We start from the raw sequence: 13,284 nt of genomic DNA on the forward strand, positions 1-13,284 counted from the left end.
TTCAATTTCCATCTCTGCACATCATTAAAAACACAAGTTTTAAACAATGGAATGAGTGATTCATAAATATTTGCCATATTATACTGTATGTAGATTTATGAGTTTACTGTTTATTATTGTTCAGTTAAGTGGAAAATAGTTTCATCTGATACACAGGAATGGATGTAGGTCAGAAGTAAAGCATTTATTTTGAGTTAAAAAGGTTTCAAGTTCAATCCCTAGCATCTCCAGATAGGACTTAGAAACAGCCACTGCCAATAGACCCTAGAAAAATTTATGCTTTGGATTACAACTCCAAGAACCACCACCTACCACCCCCCAGTCAACATGGCCAGTAGCTTTTCCAACAACCTGGAAATATTTAGTGAGGCAGGAAGCTGCATTTCCAAAGGGCAGGAAGGCAGTACAGTGGTGCCCCCATTCTTGATGGCTATTGATCTTGTGATTTTGAAACAATACCCCAGCACTAACATGATGATGTTCTATTTGGACAACAGAGCAGTTCAAAGTCTAACAACCTAAGGACCTCTCTGGTTGTTGAGGGGGAAACCAGAAATATCTGAGCTTCTTCATTCTCAAAGCAAAAACAACTTAATTTCTCTTGTAGACAAATATCGAGAACAGGGAGCTGGTCTGCCAAGAGTAGCACTACATAATATGTACAAAAGTGGTTCACATTTGCATTACTTTTTATTCTTCTCTATGTTTTTAAATCAGAAATCAGGCATGCAATGAAGTCACTTGTGCATGTGGAGGATCAAAGGCAATTCAAAACAGCGCTGTCCTCAAAAACAAGCCTTGTCATAGCAGAGAACTTTTCATGGATGCTACCTGAGAAGAAGCATACTGGACAACTACTGCAGGTGACCTAACATCTTATCTGGCGGGAATTACCATGCCAAAGCAAGGGGTCTCACTCCAAGATCCTCAGATTTGCTTCTGATTAAATTATGCAAAACCAACTGTTTTTAAGTCCATTTTAAGGAGTTAGAAATAAGCTATGCAGAAACTCTCCAGATCTTCAGTTGGAGTATTGGTGTCCAAAGACAGAGTGGTTGCAGAGACAGTACAATTTAAAATGTCAATTTCAAATATTTCATTCCCTCTACATAAATGACAAGGGTATGTCTCCTCTCCCACAGTTCCTTCTGCCTATGCAAGTACTCAAGAGGCCATAAAACAGGTTGTAAAGAGGAAGAGGGAGGAGAATAGTTTTAGTAAATCTTTGAGGCTGTTTTTCCCCTGTGTAGATTCTGTAATCATACCAATAGTGCTGCCTTAGTAGTCTGGTTTTTACTAATTCTTTCTCTATGAAGGGCGTACTCACCCCACCGGCTGACTACTAGGTTTTGGTGCTGCTGGTACTCTCTGTTCAGCCTCTTTAAAAGAATAATGTAAAAAAAAAAAAAAAGCCAACAACAACCAAATTAAACACTGAAGTTTGGTTACATTTTATTTTTCTAAGTAGAACTGTAAGATCCAACCAGAGCTGCTCTACAAAGATAAATCTAACATCCAAGACACAGTAACAGATTTCCAATTGTCAACTCCATAATACTGTGTTCAGCTTTGTTATCTTTCATTCTACCCCTCCCCACATAGGCAAGAAAGCCTTCCTCAACACCTAAGCTGTATCCTCCATATAAGTGTGACTAGAGACGTGTTAGCTAAGAATGATGGGAGTAGTAATCCAACACATCTGGAGGGCACCTGGTTGGGAAAGGCTATGCTAGGCAGTTATAGCTACTTGCATAAGGAATGGCTCAAGAAGAAAATACTGCAAAATTATTACAATCATAGTAAGAGCTTTAAACAACAGAATCAGCCAGTTCTTGACAAATCCATGCAGTCCCTGACCTTTACTTAGTTCAGTGTGAGCCATGCTTCCTCTCCCTTCTCCTTTTTTGTCACAAAATTATGGCTTAGCTGGCTCAGTTCAAGAAGTATGAAAACTGGACACCTGAGATAACAGTCATCCACAGAGATTTCACTCCATACACACTGGCACTTCATTAATGTGAAGGAAACGAGGGAGCTTCTATCTCATTGCCCAACTATACCAATGTGACATGCTGGAAAATCAATGCTCTAGAGAGTCTCCACAGTATAGAAGGCTCTATGCTGCAGTAATCACCCTCAACACATGAAGAGTGCTCAGGATGGTGACCAGAAGGGGAAAAACTAGAGTGCTTGTCAGTGTTCTTCTCCCTCACATGTAGAGTCAACTCACATTAAGAATATTTGAACAGGGTGGACTGGACAGAAAACAATGGAAAGTAACTATATATAATGAAAATTTGTAAGAAACACTGAGTGCCAAATTTCTTGTCATTGGACAAGCTTCAGAGAAAAGATGACACAACCTCCCAGGATACATGAAAGTGGCTTTGAAGTTCAATAATTGGTTTAACCAGGTCATCAACCATCCTGCTCAAACAGCTCTTGAGGTTGGCAGGATTGTGGTTCCAATAGCTTCTATATCCATGGCAAGGAGATAATCCACCAATTCTCGGTATCCCCCCCCCCCCCCTTCTCTAGTCAACAGATCACAGACCAGATTAAAGCCTCCAAGTATAATGGCTACTTCTGGATGCCATAACCACTACATTCCTTAAAAAGAGAAGGAGAGAGAGACAGCAGCCAATCACCTGGATTAGAAGAGTTAATATTCTGAGTTTATCCAAATTATATATGGATGTTGGAATATGGCTGTTCTATGCCATACATCCCCCCGTCCCCTAAGAAGAGAAGGCTGAGATGTAATTCAAGCTACAGATACCTGGGCCATGAAATAACCTTATATGGTTGGCCCTCCATATCTACAGATTTTTTATGCATAGATTCAAGCATCCACGGCTTGAAAATATTCCCCCAATATATAAATTCCAATAAGCAACCCTGGATTTTGCCATTTTGTATAAGTAGTACCATTTTACTGTGTCATTATGTATAATAATGACTTGAGCATCCCCAATTTTTGTTGTCCATGGGGGATCCTGGAACCCGATCCCAGCGGATACCAAGGGCCCACTGTATAATCGGTACATAATATTTAATAATTACTCTATACTGTATCCTGTAAACTCTAGGTGGGTAATGTTCCCCTATCAATATAAGAATCTTGAAAGATAGGTTAAGAAATAGGACAGGGGCTAGGCTCATGGGCCATCTAATGAACTTGAAACCTGAGTCAGAGTACGATCCATTCTCAAGTTCAACATCCTGTCTGTGGTACTAGCATTCAGTGTGTCTGATACCAGGGGCATCACTAGGGAACTGAGGATTGCACTGGGTGACCCCTCAGAGGAAATGTCACCCAGTGTGCTGGTGGAAAGGGGTCACTTCCTATTCTGACAGGTGGCAAAGGAAGTTTCCTGTTTCTCCCACTTATCCAGCAGCTCCACCAGACCTGGAAAAGCTGCAGGGCAGTTAGAGCAGCCCACCCCACCAGTAGCTGCTGACAGGACTAGGTAGACCTCTGCTTCTGGCAGCTCTGTTGGCCAGATAGGAAAACAAATCTCTTCCCTGTCCCAGTCACCCAGCAGCTCTGCCAGACCTAGAAAGGGCTGCAGTGCAACAGGAGCAGCCTGTTCCTGCCTGTGGCCACTAGTGTGAAGGGGCCTTCTGGGTCTGGTGGCTCTGCTAACCAGGTGGTAAAGGGAGTTGCCTCCCCAGACTTGGAAAAGACTGTTGGGGGTATTAAAAATTATCCACACCAGGTGTTAAATATGCTAGGTACACAACTGTCTCATATTCTACCCTCTCTACCAATTCAACAAATCTAAGACTGGGCTCAAGGCTTTCAAATCACTATAAACAACAAATGTATAATTTTCAAACCACAACTTTAAACCACAACAATAAAATTGTACAGCATATGTAGAGAACACAATTCTCACAGGAATAAGCAGGAATGGTCTGAACCCAAAAGATGTTGTTTCCAGGTGTCCATTGGCCATACTTTCTAGTGGTTGCAAAATGAAAGACAGGTGAGAGCCCACCTATGACTTTGCCCTAGCTCCCTAGGCTCACTGCCTCAGAACTCAGTACAAGCACACAGGCAAGTTTCCTTCTTTTTCCCCAGTCAGCCATCAAAATGTATGGGTCCTAAGGTGATGCTGACAAATTTCTTGATGTTTAACCTTTCAACATAAAAGGAGAATTCTTGCAAAATTCCAGCAACACACTGGAATCTGTGGCCAACATTATTTTTGTGCCACAACAGTTTAAAGCATTCTCTCACCCAGCAAACAATTTGGGAAACCAACCCTTAGCTTTACCTTTGACCTTAAAGGGAGCATACATTCCCTGGAAACTCCCTTTGCAACTCTGCAATTTATTGTCTGAGTATCCCTGTCAGTTTTTGCTGTAGAGACTGGAGAGCTATTCCAGGACTGGAAGTCACTTAGCCACACTCCTGGAGCCAGGAGGCAGAAAAAGTGCCACTGGAAACAAAAACAAAAAAACAACATCCATCATTCTTCCCACCCCAAATGAAAGGAGTGCACATGCTTGCGCGCGCACACACCTCTTCTTTTGCTTATCAAGCATTGCTGCCTGCTTGGAGAGAAGGTTTTAATTTTTTAAAATGCCCACATATATCATAACAGAAACACACAATTGGTCAGTGGTTGTGCTTGACTTAAGAGTAAGATCATATGCTGAGCTACACCCACAACAAGTTGGAAATCAAATGATGGAAAGATTCAGCAAATGCAGCTGAGACCTGAGAGAAACTTTATTAATAGTTACCAACCACTGCTACCAACAAGATGGGTTTCAATCTTTTCCATTAGTGTACGGTTTTTGTTTATTTTTATTTTAAATTCTCTCTTTCTTGCCAGCTTAGCACAAACAGGACATGTGATGAGGATTACCTTAATAAATGTCTTAAATTCTATGCAGAGGGATTTTGGAACACCTTTGAGACTAACTGAAAGAAAGAAGTTGCAAACTTCACAATAATCACTGGTAATAGTTTAAAGCCATGTTGCAGCCCAAGAAAACTGCTTTTTCCATTATTTTCACTGAAGCTGCATTAGCTGTGATTTGCATTAGGTGTGATGGTGGCCAGGCTCAGTGGTGCAATTCCAGCAGCTGTATCCTGTGTACAATTGCAAAAATTATCAGAAATGTTGAAGTTATTAAATCATGTGGGATATGGAGCAACAGATCTGAATTTGAAGATACTATATGGTCAAAAAAAGGGTGTCTCGATATCAACTATGTATAAACTGTTGTTAAAACATTACACAGAGGATGGAACTGTAAAAGCAAAGATGGTGTCTTGGGTGCAAGACATAGGAAGAACTTTGGACTTAAAACAGTGAGAAACCACATGGATGAAAAGAGTGAAATATATTTTGTGCCAGGACATAAGGGAAAATTATTATAAACTCTATGTCACCGATGGTACTTGACACCCACAAAAATCTGTAAAATCTATGGAAACTCCAGCAATAAATGCTGGAAGCGCACTTTAAAAAGGGGGATAACTATCCCACCTATGGTGGAAATGTAAAAAAGCATCAAAATATTGGTTAAACATTCGTAAATGGATTAATAAGATACTGAATATTAATTTGGAGTTTAAGCCTAAAATATTTTTGTTAAATATGATCAATGATGATTGGGGGGGGGGGAATATGGGTGTGTTTTATTTTATATGATTTCTTCAGCCAGAATTGTATACGCAAGGTATTGGAAAAGTAAGAATGTCCCGAACTTTGGACTTTAAAATTGTATGAAGTACTTGAGTTAGATAAATTAACAAGTAAACTAAGCGATGAAAAATCAGATGATTTTTTTTAATACATGGCAGAAAGTGTTAGATTATCTAGGGAAAAAATGGAGTCACATGAAAATGATTTTTTTAAAGGACTAAAAATATCTGTGGCATTGTTTTTTCTTTATTTAAACTGTAAACTATTTATAAGATTTAACAGTGAAATAGCAAGGCTAGCAATTGTTGCAATTGTTGAAGACCGAATATATCTTTTTTATTATTATTAGTTTGACCGTTGGTATAATGTAAAGGGTTTGCTTAAAATGACAAAATAATAATATCAAATTCGATGTCAGAAACCGATTAATTGGAGTAACAGGAAGGAAAACTTTTCTTGATTGTAGTTTAGTAACTAAGTTGAATACTTTTGAAATACAAATTTATTTTGTAAATCATTCTTAACCCTGTAATCAAGATTCTATCTTTTAGTATTTTTAAGGATTTCCATATTTGTAAGTTCTATATGTTGTTTTTTTCTCTCTTTTTCTTTTTTGATGTGTTGTTCATGTATGTAATCTATGTTGCATATTTATATGTTATGTAAAACTCAATAAAATAAAATAAAAACAAATGTTCAAGTTATAAAGGAGAAAGTTTGTTTCTAAATGAAAGAAAAACAAGTTTTGAAAAACAAGCATACAATATTTACTTTCTTAGTGGTCCTAAGTTTATTTTTACTACTTAAATGTATAAACTGGGATTGAGTACCAGTTAGAGATGTGTAATCTAGAATTACATATCCGCAACTACTCTCTAATCCACACTGAAGAAATAATCCAATTTGACTCCATTTTAACCGCCATGGCTCAAAACTATAGAATTCTGGGAGCTGTAGTTTTGTGAGACATTTAGCCTTCTCTGTCAGAGAGGTCTGTGCCACAACAAGCTACATTTCCAGAATTCCATAGCTTTCAGCCACAGATTAAAATGGTGTCAAACTGGATTATTTCTGCAGTGTGGAAGCACCCTAAGAATGCAGCAATGCACCATATAGCACCTTAATACCTTATTTTACCTGCTAATGGAACCAACAAATGTTGTAGTAAACAGAAAATATATTGTTCAGCCACAAGATTAAGGACTAGAAGCATATTTGGATGCTGAGTTAAAGCCTGTAAGACCACTAAACTCTTGCAGTTATTTATAAGCATTCTGTAATGCTGTCTTTCATAAATACTATGAATTTTGAGTGAGTAAACCTTTTCTTAAAAAGCTTTTCACTCATTCCAAAGAAAGAGGTAGATTTCCGCCCACCCCAGCGTTTCCCACATTGGGGAGAAAAAGTAATTGGAGGGGAAAAAGAAAGCTTTCCTTACTGATTTTTCTGTTTTCCTTTGCTGGGTTTACTGAAAACTAATTCTGAGTTCAAAAGAACTCATGTCAAAGTAAGTCAGCACAAGACAGAAACCTTACATTGGCGCATTACAGACCGCCCATTTCGGGCGGCCTGTAACTGGCCCTTTCCCCACCAGATCAGGGCCTCAGCTGCCACAACGGCAGCCTCTGAGGCCCTGATCCGCCGCTTTCCAGCGCAGCTGTGTAGAGGCTGCGCCAGCAATGCAAATCCTGGAAAGAGCTCTGAAACAGAGCTCCTTCCTGTGCCGCCAAAAGAGCGTCCCAGGTGCTCTTGCGCAGCGTGATTATGTCACTCCCGCACCGCCTCATTTGGAGGCAGTGCGGTCATGACGTAGTCATGGTAGTGCCCATCTGTATAGAGTGCTGTCATTTTCTATGCACTCCCTGCGTATTAGGGTTGGGGCGTCACTAAGTGACGCCCCTTTCTAACCCTAGTACATGCAGAGTGCGTACTTTTTGCCTGTCAGGAACGGGCCATTGCAATCCTATACAGCTCTATTCAGAAATAACTCACATGGGGTTCACTGAGGCTTACTTGTGGTCATAGTCAACTAAAGACACACAGAAGCTCACACACAGATTTTGCATCAGTTAAGACAAAACAGCTACCATGGCTTTGTTCTATATTCACAAATATTAATGAAGACTCGAGCCCCAGCTTTATTCCTGATGATGCACTGAGAGGATTGACTTGGCTCCTCTAAGTATGGCAGGGTAGTTAAACAATGTTATAGCATAAAGTGATTTTTAGAACACAACCTATAAAGTTACAAGAATAATCCATAGATTTTTTTTAATAAAAGAACTCCCATCTTATGTCCACCCCATTCATTTCCAAAAGAATTCTACCAAATTCTCCTTGCCTTGATTTTTGATGTGTTCTTAAAATGACCCAATTGTCATCTTAAAATAGTCTTGGTACTGAAAATTCTCACTACCTGCAATAAACCTCTGTTATTTTTTCCTTTCTACACCACAAGCAGAGCCACTACCACAGGGCTGGTTTTCTAGATAAAAGAAATTAAGCCTTTAGAAAACTAAAACATTGCACAGTTGAGAAGCCCAACTGCCTCCATGGTGTCCATCTCTGCACTCAAACTTCCTCTTCTTTCTGGATATTCAAGAGTCATTGTCACATTATTTTCAAACTCTCTTTAACCACACACAAAAAAGAGGAAAGAAATTGCTAAATTTGTTTCAGGGAAAAAGAGAGTATGCAAAATTATCTTGCAGTTGGTATTTTTAAGTAAAACCTTCTCCATATGGCCAAGAGGCTCCAAAAGATCTTTTTATGTTTGGTAGCATATCCTCTTCTACGTACTACAGAAGCCAAATTTCTTTCACTACATGATGAATATATTTCAGGATGAAAGAAGCAGTACTAACCTTTTCCAAGCTGCTGACTCTTGCAGTATTCCTCAGCCTCTAATTCCCACACTGGTTGTGGAAACACTATCAAGAGGGTTTCTAATCCCAGAATAAACAATAGTGTAACCAGCCCTAACTAGCTGAGAAGGAAGTTTCCCAGTTATGTCTCTGTGTCTCCGTGGAAGTCAACTGAAGTCACAAATCTAAGTCTTGTGACTTAGGGCATAGTTACGCAGTCATTTACCTTGGTTTTCCCCTGCCTCTGCATTGTCCTGTTCACAAAAAACAGGGCTAGATCCCCAATTCAAATGCCGACTTGTCTTCAGGTGGGAAGGCCAGTTCTCCACCCAATTTGGGTAACGTTTGCCTTAATCCAATTTTTGAAAAGTTACAATTTTCCTGTAAATTCTGGAGCACTCCAGAGTAATGCCAGGTGGCTGTTTACACAGCATCCTGCTGTGCCATCTGCCACCATCACCAATGAGTCCCTCCAAGTTCACAAGGCACCAAAGTGCTGTGATCAGTGCTAGGCACCTAATTTTCGATCTCAGAGAGATTGACTTGTGCTGGCAGTGGGTGGAAAAGTGGGATGCATGTGCAGACAGCTTCCCAGCATCTTTCTGGAGTGCCCAGGTAAAGGAGGGAATTCAAAGCACCTTTAGAGCCAAAATAATCCTGGAGCAGCCCAAAATAGTCTTATCAGTGTAGACCCGCCATTACTTAAAGTTAATCAGTCATTTGTGAAACTGATCGTGGTAAGTATCTACCTTAAGATTTGAGCTTGAACAGAAGAACAGCAGTAGAAAGATGGCTGGCCTCTTCTTCTACTGATCACAGCATGCTATATGTTAGTCCATATAAAAGCCAACAACACATCCCTGGATTATTTCCTAGATTTTGGAACACAGAGAAAATAATCATTATAACAGCAATCACGGTGAAAAAAATGTACGTGTGGAAACATTTGCTACTTATCTATAGTGAGCAACAGAACCAGTTCCCAATGTTTATTGTTCACAAGGGCCTCCCTTTCAAGGAGTGCCAACTTTTCAACCAACCCCTGTAGATGCTGCTTTAGCAACAGGCTGATGTACAGACGTTCTCTGCTAGTGGCCGATAAGGTTTAGATCTATACTGTAGACACTTGATTTCTACATAGCAAACCTTTCTTTAAAGACCCAGGAGCAGACTAGCACTCTCTCTCTCTCTAATTATCCCATATGAAACCCTATCCATCCCTCACAATGAAATTTTGCAAATAATGGCTGTGTGCTTGCATTGTTCACTGTGTTTTGAATTCTTTTCTTTCCAATCAATATCATAATCCCAAACTCCTAAGGGTTTCTTCTCTGTGACTGCCATGTCAAGGCATTCACTGTGAGTATAGAAATATGGATAAGGTATCAAATTAAAACAGGCAATGTGTAGATTTGTCCCTCAAACAGAGCTACTGCAAAAACAATAGTCACAGAAATTTGCATAAATGCACAAAATATGAACTGAACGAAGGCTGGATGCTACCTTCCTGTCCAAGTATGCTTGTGCTGCTGTCATCTTAAGCCTGGAGATGGTACATATGTGAGAAATGCACAGACTTTAGAAATGCGCTGAATGGGAGCAGTGCAAGGGGGATGTGAAGCTGTAACTGGGAAGGGAATGCATAAAGGGAGGATGTTGGGTGTCAGATAAGTACTACGTTAGCATGTCTGGAAATCTGCCTGATGGAAGGCAAGCCTGCATAATACTTTTGTCACACAATGAGTCTGAATTTAAAAGCCTTCTGCCACTAGTATAATCTGTTACGCTAGTATAATGTTTCCTAGTTCAACATGAAGTGAGGAGTCTTACACCATGCGATAGAAAACTATTTACAGTTGTCCCTCCATATTCGCTAGGGTTAGGGGAACAAGACCCCCGTGAATATGGAAAAACCGCAAATAACAAAAACACTGTTTTTACCTGTGAGGACACCTCTCTAGAATCTCTAGGTCCTCCAGTGCAACTCTATGGTCAATGTCCAACATACACTGACCATAGAATGGCACTGGAGTAGCTACAAATGGTCTTTCAGTGCAACTTTTAGTTAAAGTTGACCACAGAGTTGCACTGGAGGACCTAGACCAGTGGTTCCCAACCTGTGGGTCGGGACCCCTTTGGGGGTCAAATGACCCTTTCATGGGGGTTGCCGAAGACCATTGGAAAACACCTATTTAATTACAGTTATGAAGTAGCAATGAAAATAATTTTATGGGTTTGGGTCACCACAACATGAGGAACTGTATTAAAGGGTCGCGCATTAGGAAGGTTGGGAACCACTGACCTAGACAGTCCTAGAGAGAACATATTAATGAAATCCATGAATAATCAAATCTGCAAATTTCAAAGTCACAAATATGGAGGAATGACTGTTCAGAATATCTCCTAATCCTGGTCTGCTGAAAATCATATATATAGCCTAGGTGAAGAAGCTGAATTTAGAAGTAACGAAACAAAATAATCATACCAGCAAATATTTGTTGCTTCCACCTTTTTCCTCTATTTGCAAGCAAACAAAAAACAAAAACAGCGTCATTTATATACCGCTTCATACTGAACTAACAGTGTCTAAGAGGTTTACAACTGTAAGCTAATTGCCCCCAACAAGCTGGGTACTCATTTTAGCGACCTCGGAAGGATGCAAGCCTGAGTCGAGCTTGAGCCCCCTTAGCGGGGATTGAACTCGCAACTTTAGGGTTTGTGAGTGACTGGCTACAGTACAGGCATTTAAACACTGGGCCACCAGGGCTCTCAGAAGCTGAATGACTAAAATACAACATACTGTACTGAAAGAAGTAACTTGATTGTTCTTCCAGCCTGCTTTTGGACTGTACCTAGGGGGCAGAAGCAGTGCCATCTTACTGTGCAATTCTATTTGGACAACCATTATCTCACTATATGAGCCATCCTGTGCTCTAAAATCTGCAACGGAAGTTTCATCACCGTCCTTGGTACGTCTGTTGAGGACCAGTTGGCACCAGCTGCACCAATTGGCTCCCTCCCTGCTTTCTTTCCTTTAGCCAGTTTCTATTTTAGAAAACTTTTCGTTTCTAGTGTGTTCAGCAGACACTTTTAATGGGTGCTGTGTGTGTGTGTGGTGTTTTTAATTTATGTTTTAATGTGTTTTAAAACTGTCTTTAACCATTTGAACATGTGTTTTCTAAAAAGAAGTTTAGTTTGTTTTAAATTTTGTATTAGTAGGTTTTTTTAAATTGTATTGTGCTTTTGAAAGCCTTGGATCCTATGTTGGGAGAAAGGTGGGGTATAAGTTAAACAAACAAATATATATGCTTATTCAGATGCAAATCTCTCTCTCCCTGTTTGATGGTGCTTGCTCCCAAACATATCAAGTAATTTTAATGGTATTTTTGTGTACAAATTTTGCAACTCAGACTCAAGCTTCATCTACACTGCAAAATTCATGCAGTTTGACACTGCTTTAACTGCCATGTCTCAATGCTATGGGATGCTGGGATCTGCAGTTTTGTGAGATATTTAGTCTTCTGTCAGAGAGCTTTTTGTCACAACTGAGCCATGGCAGTTAAAGTGGTATCAAACTACTTTATTTCTACTGTGCAGACGCAGTCTCAGTAACCCAAGATACAAGTGGGATGCAATTCAATATGGAGTTTAGCAGAAAGTGCAGTAGTGAACAAAAACATCACTCGGGGGATCACCTTATGTTATTCGTCACCCCCTAATTTGACTGGAGTGCACATGCTGAGATGTATATCTACATCTGCACATTCTGGCACAGTGTTGCAATGCAATTCATATCAATACACAGTGTTGCATTACAACTCATATCTAGATAAGCCTCTGAGCACAAAACAGGTCAGTTTTAGCCATTCCCATTTATAGACTGCTTCTTTTAATTGACAATAAGCCACCTCAGACACTGTTGTGGAAAGTGAGACAATAACATTCTGCTCAACTGCCATCAGTATTCAGAGTCCGAAAGCCATTTACTATATTGGTCTGCTCATGCACGCAGCGGTGCAGTGACGTATGCCCATTCATCTGAATGGGACGTGCCACCCGCTGTGCCCCGCACGCTCCCCGTGGCTTGAGCCCATGTGCTGAAAGCCACGTATAACACGGGTGTGCTGTATTATTGTTTTTTTCTACTGAGTTATGCCTTCTCATGATATGTCCAAAATACAACAGCCTTAATCTAGTCCTTCTGACCTCCAGGAAAAGTTCAGGCTTGATTCGTTCTAGGACTCATTTATTTTATTTTTTGTTATTTTTTGGCAGTCCACAGTATCCACACAACTCTTCTCTGCCATCTTATCTTAAATGAGTTGTTTTTATTTCTATCAGCTTCATTAACTGGAGGAGCAGGGATATAGCTGGGCGGAAGGGCAAAGGAGGGCATTGCCCCCCAAAGCCAATTAAATTTTCCTTAACACCTCTAATTTCTAGCAATGCAATAATTTAAAACCTCATGTGAGCATTTATAAATAAAGTGTGGGAGTCCAAGAAAAGAAGTAGACAAAGTGACCAAAAGAATGTGAACACAGGTGATATAATAGTGTGTGGATGATTTTCAGTGTGACACTCTGAGCTAAAAATGTGGAGACTTTCATGAAAAAAGTCTTGAAAAAGACTTTCAGAAAATTTAATGGGGGTAGAATTCTTATTTGAGGAGCCAAAGCCTCCCCCCATCATCCTCGTAGCATCACTCCTGAGAAAGGATAAGAAACATTCTCATGTGGGAAGAAAAGTGTCAGAGAATA

General features: G+C 40.0%; 1 protein-coding gene across 8 annotated transcripts in view; it reads right to left on the minus strand.

Moving 5' to 3' along the window:
• The window catches only part of CXXC5 (CXXC finger protein 5), an 80,348-nt gene that overhangs the window by 16,370 nt on the left and 50,694 nt on the right, over window positions 1–13,284 (minus strand). For 6 of the 8 annotated variants that reach the window (XM_042463539.1, XM_042463536.1, XM_042463532.1 and 3 more), the window contains one exon: window positions 9,277–9,399. The exons of the other annotated variants lie outside the window; for them this stretch is intronic. The gene's annotated coding sequence lies outside the window, so the exon portion shown is untranslated. The remainder of the gene's footprint in view (window positions 1–9,276; window positions 9,400–13,284) is intronic. 8 annotated transcript variants of the gene reach the window in all.

This window comes from Sceloporus undulatus, chromosome 4, assembly GCF_019175285.1.
Source record: "Sceloporus undulatus isolate JIND9_A2432 ecotype Alabama chromosome 4, SceUnd_v1.1, whole genome shotgun sequence".
NCBI classification, from domain to species: domain Eukaryota; kingdom Metazoa; phylum Chordata; class Lepidosauria; order Squamata; family Phrynosomatidae; genus Sceloporus; species Sceloporus undulatus.